Below are 9,902 nucleotides of genomic sequence, written 5' to 3'. Positions count from 1 at the left end.
TGGGGCTGGAGGAGGGGGGGGGGGTGGCGGGGGAGGCTGCAAGCAACATGGAGGGTGTTCTGAAGACAGCAGAGCCTGCTCAGAAGGGCGGGAACAGAACCAAGCAGCTCTGGAGAAGGATGCCAGGAACTGGACTCGGAGGCCACGAAATCCAAATCCAAACTCCACCCTTTTTCTCTTCCCAATGGAGCCCTATGCAGACCATTTATGTTCTCTAAGAAGCAAAGGAAATACTGGATATAAAGTGTTTATAAACCAAAGAATACACCATTAAAGTTGTTGCATTTGGCCTCTCAGTTCATTCAAAGTGGTGAACGATGTTTGAGAACTTAGAAACTGGACCACAAGACAGCCGGAGGCTGCAATCTTCCACAGCACTTTGTGGTCCCTCGGTGGTGCATGGTGAATGCACTATGGTACTCCGCACAAGGTTCGAAGTGCAAGGTTTGAGTCCTCCCAGGAGCATTTCAGAAGACAGGCTGGGGGCGTATTTCCTTAAAGGTGAGCTTGGTAACTGGCTTTGGTTTTCACCGGCGTGTGTTTTGTCTCCCGGGCACCCAGAATGGCTCATGCAGAATTCAGGAAGGCAGCTCTTCATGATTCCTGATTTACAGTTAGCGGAAGCGCCTGTGGTTGATGCTGTTGTGATGCTTTACATATGGCTATGGCCTAAGACTCGGGTCCAAAGAGGGTCTGGATGCAGTTGACCAAACCTAGAAAATAGGCTTGGGGAGCAAAGTTGCAAGTGCATCCTTCTTTAACCATGCCTTCCAGCCAAGCCCAACTCCTAGTAACCCTGTAGCGTGGAGAAGAACTGCCCGCACTGCCCACTTAAGGATTCCAGAGAGCCCCGGTAGCGCCATGATTATAGCGACGGTCTATTCATCAAAGACCAGAATCCACCGACCACTACACGGGAGAAAACCGTGGGAATCTGGGTCCCAAAGATGACAGACTTAGAAACTCTGTGAAACAGTTCCCCTCAACTTGACCGCGGCAAGTCCGTGTAACAAACACAGCGCTGAAGGCCCACATTCCTTCCTGCAGAGCTGTCCCTTCTGGCACCAAGGAAGCCCTGGGGGCACAGGGGCAACCTGCTGGGCTGTGAATCCAAACATCAATTGTTCAAAATCACCAGCCGATTATTACTCCCTTAAAGAGCAGTGCCTCCTGGCCTAGAGGCTTTATGAGACAGAAATGGTGCAATGGCAGTGCATTTGGCAGTTATTCAACCTTGAATAACCTTGAATATTCTCCTTTAACTTCCCATGAGTCATCTGTTCCCACGCTGTCCTCACACTTCAGCATCTCTTCCATCGGCTTTACTCTGTGCTCAAGAGAAAATTTTAGAGCCTCTCCTGACAGTCATTTTAGTCTTCTTATCTTTGTAGTGACCTTATGCTTTCTTCAAGTACGAGCTTCTGATCGTGGTAGCAATTGTACAACACTGCGTGATGAGATCGAATTAAGGAATGCGATCACAGCTATATAAGCTCCCAATAAAATGGGGTGTTTTTTTGGGGGGGTGGGGGAGAAGTATGAGTTTCTTAGCGTTATCTTAATTCACATCTGCTCTTCAGTCATTAATGTATTATTCAAATCTATTCTGAAGATTAGCTCTAAATTCAAGTGGGACCAACTCAAGGTTGTGCTTTGGATCTCATGGACTTAAATGAATTACTTGAGTTTCAACTTGCACTTTCATATGAGCAATTAATGTCCTTTACTGTCCACCTTCTTTTGACTGATAACATTCTTTTGACTGATAAGATTTTGCCTTTCTGTTGACTGATGAGACTCATTCTGTCCTGCCTCTCGTTCCACAGATGTAGTGATCCCTTTACATTCCTTTTGTGAAGTCCACATGCAGAGTGGCATGTTATGAATATTATAAATAATGGTAAGCCAATAGACTAGACAAATTCCTTTAAATATTATTAAGTATTGATACTGACTCAAACACAAGTAGAAAACTTAAGTACACCTTTTTAAGAGATTGAATTAGTATTCAAAAAATCCCAGAGTAAAAGTTAGACCAAGATGAAGTCATTAATGGATTCTACCAAATTAACAACAATCCTTCACAAATTCTTCCAAAAGCAAAGAGGAACATTCCCCAACCCAGTCTCTTAAGGCCAATGTCACCCTGGTACAGTAATCAGGCATATATCCCAAGAAATAAATTCCTTTATCAATATAGAAAAATGCCTTCCAGGAATAGAGCCAATAGAAACTGTCCCGAGAGGAACCAGTTGGCGGTCACTTTAGACACAAACTTTGAATCAAGTATTACAGATAAGATGTCCACTCTCTCTAATGATATGCATTACTGTGTCTTTAAGAATCTGTCGTGAACTCAGAAGAGGTGCAAATGTTTCTCCTTTAGCCACACTTAAATGCAAGGAAAGTCTTGAAGCCTTTTCCATGGTTTAAAAGCTCCATTTGCAGCAAGGGAAGATGAATAATTTGCTGCTTGTAAGGACTGGTTCACTGGCTTCAAATAAGAACAAATTTACATAATATTAAGAACAAGTAGGAGATTTTCATTCAGAAGTTCATAACTTAGAGAGTTCCTGTAGTTCTAAATTACATTATACTTAAGGTTCTACCCAGGGGAATTGAACTAAACAAAGAAATAAAGCAACTCATAATTGAAAGGAAGAAATAGAACTACATATTACATAATCTAGTGTATAGAAAATCCTAAAGAATTGCCTAAAATCCTCTAGGAATGAAAAAGTTTAGCAATGTATATGACATAGATCAACATTCAAGTATTATTTCAATTTCTGTGCAATAAACAAGTAAATTTTACAATAGAATAAAAAGAATAGCATAATTAGGAATACTTAAAAGTAGTATAAACCTTATATATTAAAATTAAATTACATGGTTAAAAGAAATCAAAGACCTAAAATAATGGAAAGCGATCACATTATCATGAATCAGTAGATCCCAAAAGAACGTAACTCTATGAATATACCTTCCAGGAATGACTTTTTGTGAAATACACACTAATGTCTTTGAAAAAAATAATGATCCCAAGTATGTTCACAGATAAATCTGAAAAGTCAAAATTCCAGTTAAAATTTTTCAGAAGTTGAAAAGATGGTCCTAACATTCATAGGGAATGCAAGAGTGCTAGAATAGTCAAGACAATCTCAAAGAATAGTTTCTGGAAGATTTTCAGAGGGTTAAAACTGCCTCATTTAAAACTTTCCACAAAGTTCCTATAATCAAGAGGATAGAATTTTGGCATAAGAATAGACATAATTAATGGAATATAATTGAGAGTTCAGAAATAGTCTTACAATTATTATCACATGATTTTCCAGAAGAGGCCATTTAACCTTCTCAATTTTACTGGGACAACTGGGTATGCATGCGCAATGGTGTCAACAGAACGCAGTTGCACCCCTAACTCACAATGTACACACAAATTTGCTCAAAATGGACCAACGATTAAGTGTAAGAGCTACAAGATGAAGTTCCTATAATGTAACAGTAAAGTTTCCTGATTTGGGATTCCATAGATATTGCAACAAAAGCATAAACAACAAAAGATAAAAGTAACAAATTAGAATTTACCAACAAGAAAAGCTCTTTACCACCAACAATTCCATAGACACAGTGAGACTAGGACCTAGTCAAAGGGAGATAATTGATTTGCAAACATTTTATCTGACAAAGAACAAAAGGAGCCTTGGTGGTGCAGTGGTTAGGAGTTGGGCTGGGATCTGAAAGGTCGGCTGTTAAAAGGCAACATCAGTTCCTGGGATAAAGACTGGACTATGTCCTCCCTAACCTGGTACTGTCTCAGACACCAGAGGGGGTGCTGAGAGTCAGCCTTCACTAGATGGCAGTGAGTTTGGAGTTTTTTTTGTTATCTGAGAAGCATGTATATTCAGGATCCATGAGGAACACTTACAATTAACAAAACAAAAGCAGATACATCAGTTTAAAAATGGGTAAAACGTTTGAAGAGATGCATCTTCAAAGAAAATATATGAATGCTTTATAACACGAAAAGCAAGAAATTCATTAGTCATTGATTTTTTTCACAATAGGAATATATGCATTCATTCATAGGAATGTTGTAGCTTGGTATGCTTGACATAGAAATGTTTCTTATTAAATACGCACATAAATAGATTAGCTAACAGGGCAGTGTCCCCCAAACCAACATATTTGGCAAGTGTGCCACTAAGCAAAAAGAGGCTTAGATGTATTGTTCTAAGGCCAAGAAAAATTTTTTAAGTGTTTTCTCCTTGTTTTAATCTTTTGATCTTATCATTTGATCTACCTTTTGACTCATTTTAAAATGGTTCTAGTTTTTAGTATCTTATGATTTATTTTTGATTGAGGTTTTCTCTATATACTTTGTAATTGTTGTTAGTGTTTTTCTTTGTTTTGTGTGTTTTTCTGTTTGCTATCCAAGATAGGAAAATATATGGAGACAGGAATTGTTTAGTGGCTTCTTGAGGGTATGGCAGGGGAGGTTGGGAGGAAATGGCAAGCAAATAAATATGAGTACCAAAGTGAAGAAAAAGTTCGTAAACTGATTGCAGTGAGGTTTGTACAAGTCTTCTTAATATGAATGAACTATTGAATTTTATGGTATATGAATTATATGCCAAGAAAATTGTTTAGAAAATGAAAAAGAACCTTAATTAAATATTAAATGGGGCAAGGACAGGACAGTGGCAGAGACTTACATCCAGATGAGTGAGACCATGAGCACAATAGCTTAATAGCATCTGAAGGTTTGCTGCTTTTAAAAAGAACATAGTAGTAAGAAAAAAATTGTCATATAGACATGGTTTGTCACAGACCAATACAGCATTATTACCAGCGTGCATCCCAGAGTGGAATAAGAGTGCACACCTCCATAATACGATCGCTGAAGACAAATGGGTGCATAAGCAAATGTGGCAAAGAAAGCTGATGGTTCCCGGCTATCAAAAGGTCTTAAAGGCTTGAAGGTAAACAAGCGGTCATCTAGCTCAGAAGCAACAAAGCCCACATGGAAGAAGCACACCAGCCTGTGCAATCACGAGGTGTCGAAGGGATCAGGTATAAGGCATCATCAGAACAAAAAAATCTTACCACAGTGAATGAGGCGGAGAGTGCTGAGTGGATACCCAAAGCCCATTTGTAGGCCACTGGAGATCCCCTTGCAGAAGGATCTAGGGGAGGAGACGAGCCAGTCAAGGTGTGATGTAGCAACAATGAAAAATACAACTTTCCTCTAGTTCCTAAATGCTTCCTTCCCCCGCCCCATCATGATCCCAATTCAACCTTGCAAGTGTGGCTAGATCAGAGGATATACACTGGTACCGATAGTAACTGGAAATAAGGAATCCAGGGAAAATGATCCCTTCAGGACCAGTGGTGTGAGTGGTGATACTGGGAAGGTAGAGGGAGAGTGGGTTGGAAAGAGGGAACCAATTACAAGGATCTACATGGGACCTCCTGCCTGGGGGATGGACAACAGAAAAGTGGGTGAAGGAAGACATCAGACAGGGAAAGATATGACAAAATAATAATTTAGAAATTATCAAGGGCTCATGAGGGAGAGGCGAGCATGGAGGGAGGGGAAAAATGAGGAGTTGATGCCAGGGGCTTAAGTGGAGAGCATATGTTTTGAGAATGATGAGCTCAATGAACGTACAGATTGCTTTACACAACTGATGGATGTATGTATTGTGATAAGAGTTGTATGAGCCCCTAATAAAACGATTAAAAAAAGAAAGAAAAGAAACAGAATGCACGCACACACACACACACATATGGCCTTGGTGATAGGAACAAAGGTGAAGACAGCATGACAGAGATTTGTAAGACTAATGACTTCCTCATAGCAAATATCTTTTCATAACAACACAAAAGGCAACTATACACATGACATTCTCCAGATGGAATACACATAAACCAGATAGACCACATTTGTCACAAAAGAAAGTGGAGAAGCTCAATATCCGCAACCCAAAACAGAACAGGGGCTGACTTGGGAAGAGACTATCAATTGTTAATATGTGAATTCAGGTTGAAGGTGAAGAAAATCAAAACAAGTCAAAGAGAGCTGGAATACAACACTGAATACAACTCATAAGAATTTCAAGAGCATCTAAAGGGCAGATGTGATACATTGAACAATACTGACAGAAGACCTGCTAAACTCTGCGATGAGATCAAGAGCATCATACATGAAGAAAACAAAATGTCATTTAAAAGACAAGAAAGAGAGAAACGATCCAAATGGATTTCAGAAGAGATTCTGAAATGGGTTCTTAATTGCAGAATAGCTAAGACAAACGAAAGAATGGAAGAAGTCAAAGAGCTGCACATAAAATTTCAAAGGGGAGCTCAGGACGACAAAGTGAATTATAATAATGAAATGTGCCACTACCTAGTGTTAGAAAGCCAAAAAGAAAGAACAAACTCAGCATGAAAAAATTGAAAAAAAATTCAAATCTTAAGTTACTTTATTGAAAGATTCTGTAGTTACAATACAGAGGGGAGCAGGAAGTATCAAAAGAAGATAGCAAAAAGACATAGTCATTGTACGCAAAAGAACTGGTTGACACCCAACATTTCTGGGGAGCATGTGATCAAGAACCAATGGTACTAAAGTAAGAATCCCACTGCTTTGAAGGCATTAGCCAAGAACAAGTCTCCAGAAATTGACCAAATAGCAATGAAAATGATTGCCCCAGCTAAAAGCCGTGGAAGCAGTCAAGAGCCTATGCCAAGAAACTTGGCAGAGAGCTACCTGGCCAACTGACTGGAAGAGATCCAAATGTCTACCCATCCTAAAGGAAAGTAACCCCACAGAATACAAAAATTATAGGTAAAATATCATTGGCATCATATGCAAGTAAAATTCTGCTGAAAATGTTTTAACAATGGTTGGAGCAGTACACTGAGAGAGGGTGGCCAGAAATGTAGGCTGGATTCAGAAGAGGATGTGGAACAAGGAGTGCCATTGCTGATGTCAGATGAATCTTACCTGTAGAACATAAGAAAGGTGTTTTCTTGTGTTTAATTGACTCTGCTAAGACATTGCACTCATGGAACATAACAAACTATGGATAACTTTGAGAAAAATGAGAATTCCAGAATACTTGTATGTGCTCATGTGGAATCTCTACATAGATCAAGATCATGGGAGTACATAGATGGTTTAAAATTAGAAAAGGTGTGCATCAGATCAGGGTTCTCACTATATTAATTCAATGTAGATGCTGAACAGAGAAGCTGGACTGTATGAAGAAGGATGTGACATCAGGATTGGAGGGAGGTTCATTAGCAACCTCTGCTGTGCAGAGGACATGACCTAACTTGCTAAGATGGACGAGGACTTGAAGCACTTGGAGATGAAAGTAAAGGATTGCAGACTCCCGTATACAGCACACCCCAATGTAAAGAAAACCCAAATCTCACAATTGGACAACTAGTTAACAGCATGATAAAAGAAGAAAAGACTGAAGTTGTCAAGGAGATTTTCTTGGTTGGAACCACAATACTCTTGGAAGCAAGAGTCAAGAGTTCAAGCTACAGATTGCATTGGGAAATGTGCCACAAAAGATCCTTTTAAAGTATTGAAGAGCAAGGATGTTACTTTAAGGACTAAGGCACACCTCACCCAAACCATGGTACCGTCAACTGCCTCATAAACATGTGAAAGTTGTACACTGAATAAAGAATACCAAAGAATATTTGAGGCATTTGAATTAAGGTGCTAGTAAAAAATACTGGCTATGCCATGAACTGTAAGGTCAACAATAACGATGTGGGTGGGGTAAAGCCTGTGGGGTAGAGCTTTCAGGACTTTCAGTTTCTGGTGGAGAATGACTCAAAAGGAGAAGAAACATCTGCTGACATCAATATTATTACTTATTAAGACTTGGACAGTAGTAAGATGGAATCCAGGAAAATAAGAAGCTGTAAAAAATCAAATGGAACACATAAAAATGAACATTCTAGGCATTCTTGAATTGAGATGAACTGGCATTGGACATTTTGAATCAGAAAAGATCATTGTTTACCATCTTGGGAAGGAAACAAAGCAGGGAAAAGACCTGATATTTATCATCATGGGAATATTCCAAGATAAGGTCTATCTCAAAGTACAATGCCATCTGTGATAGGATATCTATCTGCATTCAAAAATATAATCAATACAGCTATTATTCAAATTGATGCACCAACCACTAAAGGTAGTAATAATTAAATTGAAGAATTCTATCAATATAATCAGCCTGAAGTTGGTCAAACATGCAACCAAGCTGCATTGATAATTGTTGATGATTGGAATGCAAAAATTGGATACAAAGAGAAGACTCAGTAGTTGGAACATATGGCCTTGATTATAGAAATAAAGCCAGAGACCCCATTATAGAATTTTGCAAGACCAATGACTTGTTCATAACAAACACAAAAGGTGATTTTTTTCACATGGTCTTCTGCAGGAGGAATAAACAAATATGATGTTTACTCCATCTTTGAAAAGAGGTCACAATATAAGCCACTAAAATGAGGCCAAGAGCTAACTGTGGAAGAGACCAGCAATTGCTCATGCGTAAGTTCAGGTTGAAGGCCAAGAAAATTTAAACAAGTCCAATAGAGCCAAATTTGACCTTGAGTTTATCCCACCTGGAATTTGAGAGCAACTCAAGAACACACATGACAGATTGAACAATAATGGCAGAAGACCTGAAGAACGTCATACCTGAAGAAAGCAAAATGGCATTAAAAAGACAACATTATGTTGAAAGTAAATGTTGAAAGAGACTCGGAATCTTGCTCTTAATCATAGAGTAGCTAAGGCATGTGGAAGAAATAATGAAGTAAATGAGTGAAACAGAAATTTTCAAAGGGGAGCACACGAAGACAAAATAATATATTAGAAAGAAATGTTCCAAGACCTAGAATTTGAAAACCAAATAGGAAGAACAGGTTCTGCATACCTGAAACTTTTAGAACTGAAGAAAAATATTCAATCCTAACCTTGCAATATTGAAAATTCCTATTGGAAAGATATAAATGCTGCAGGAAGCATCCAAAGAAGATGGTTACAATACAGAATCATTTTACCAAAAAGAACCAGTGACATTCAACCATTTCAAGAGGTAGCATATAAGCAAAAACCAATGATACTGAAGGAAGAAGTTCAAGCTGCACTGAAAGCATTAATCAAAAACAGAGCTCCAGGAAGTGATGGAATACAAATTGAAATGTTTCAGCAAGCTGATGAAGTACCGGAAGCAGTCCTTCATCTATGCCAGGAAATTTGGGAGAGAGTCACTTGGCCAACTGGATTCCATCCATATTTGTACCCATTCCAAAGAAACGTGATGCAACAGAATGTTCAAATTATATAACAATATCATCGCTATCACATGCAAACAAAATTTTGCAGAAGATCATCCAACAATGGTTGAAGTAGTACATTAATTGGCAGGAATCTGCCACATGTTCAAGTTGGATTCTGAAGAGGATGTGGATTTTGCTAATTTCACATAGAATTTAGCTGAAAGCAGAAAATACCAGAAAGGTAGTTACAGTACTTATGCTGTATTGACTGTGCTAAGGCACTCAACTGTGTGGACCATCACAGACTATGGATAGGCATGAGAAGGGTGGGAATCCTAGACCCCTACATTGTGTTCATGGGGAAATTGCCCACATATCAAGAGTCAGTTGTGTGAACAGAAGGGAAGACTGCATGATTTAAAATCAGGAAAGGTGTACATCAGGCTTGTATCCTCTCACCACACGTTTTCAATTTTTATTCTGATTAAATAATCAGATAAACTAGATTATATGAAGAAGAACATGGTATAAGGATTGGAGGAAGTCTTATTAACAGCCTGCTATATGCAGATAACACAACTTTGCTT

The sequence above is a fragment of the Tenrec ecaudatus genome, chromosome 1, assembly GCF_050624435.1.
Source record: "Tenrec ecaudatus isolate mTenEca1 chromosome 1, mTenEca1.hap1, whole genome shotgun sequence".
Taxonomy (NCBI): domain Eukaryota; kingdom Metazoa; phylum Chordata; class Mammalia; order Afrosoricida; family Tenrecidae; genus Tenrec; species Tenrec ecaudatus.
The sequence above is the reverse complement of the archived record's forward strand: the minus strand, read 5'-3'. Positions refer to the sequence as shown.